Source organism: Vanacampus margaritifer, chromosome 7 (assembly GCF_051991255.1).
Source record: "Vanacampus margaritifer isolate UIUO_Vmar chromosome 7, RoL_Vmar_1.0, whole genome shotgun sequence".
Lineage (NCBI taxonomy): Eukaryota > Metazoa > Chordata > Actinopteri > Syngnathiformes > Syngnathidae > Vanacampus > Vanacampus margaritifer.
In genome coordinates, this window is record NC_135438.1 from 8,743,012 (window position 1) to 8,744,310 (window position 1,299).

The window sequence follows — 1,299 nt, forward strand, 5'->3', positions numbered from 1 at the left end:
ATTACAGCTTTAACTCAACTGCCAATATGGTGTCTTTTCAGGTAAAGTATGAAGCAGATGATATGATAACTTTCTTGCTTCAAGATGCTATCGGCTATGAAATATTTGCACCCAGTTTTTTTGCAATCTTTAAATGGGAATTTTTATGCTAGAGAATCCTTTGCACAAGTATGTGGTTATTTGTGGTTTGCGTATTATTATATTATTAAAATATACAATTGGCTCAATAAAAAAAAAAAAGACATGCACATATGTCCTTTTTCAAAATGACATTAATGTCATACATCTGGTTAGGAAGTGTGCGTTCCTATGTGGCCCCTCAGTACTGTATTACTAATGAAAAATTGTGGCCCCTTAAATTGTTTAAGTTCCATCCCAGATATAGCTCAACCACTAAAGACAATTATCATTATTATTATTTTTAATTAAGATTGAAGACATGCTCTTGTATACTGCGGGTTCCCGGTGCGCACCCTTACATGTTTAGCCATTTCGATTCAAGATGGCAGTATTTTTGGTCCATAAAAGGCAGCTTGGTCTCAACAGTGTTCCTCTTTAAACATATTTATGTGCATCACCAGGTACGCGTGCGCGCACACACGTACGCGTTCGCAGCATGTGGCTCTCTTGCGAGCCCGCTGGCAGTGGAAATGTTTTGCCTCGCTAATTAAAGTCAGATTTCCATAGGCGGGGGTGACAATCACAATGTGTTCTTGTGCGCGTTTGTCATCAGTATGCACAACTCAAACTGCCACTCGGATAGAAAAGTTGTTTTGCATCTCTTTAAGATGCTTATGAACTCGTCTAATTACTGTTTGTGCGAGTGTGTTATATAGTGCTGGTAAGTGTGTGTGTTGGTGTCTCTTGTTGCCGTGACTGCATCCTCATTTATTATTGTTCTCGTTTACGCTCATTTTTTAAAAAATTTTTTTTATACAGTATTGGCTCAATTAAATCAACCAGCTGTCACTAAGCGCTTGTTTTGTTTTGAAAGCCGTTAAATACAGAAAGTGTCAATGTCAAAACCTCATTAGAAGAATAGAGAGGAACAACCCTGATAAACGTCATCTATTCGTTTTCTGATATGTTTTGTCATTTTGTCAATTGCATCGTCATGTCTTGTGGTTTTTGTTATGTTTACTTATGTCTTATTTTGAAACGTATGCTTTTGATTTGAAAGGCCGCGCCGTGTTTCCGTTTCCTGTTTTCAGTCCTCCGGGTCGTCTTTCAGCTCGAAGCGTGCGTTTTGATAGATTACATGGATTTTGTAATCTATTGCGTGTTCAAATAAATCATAAA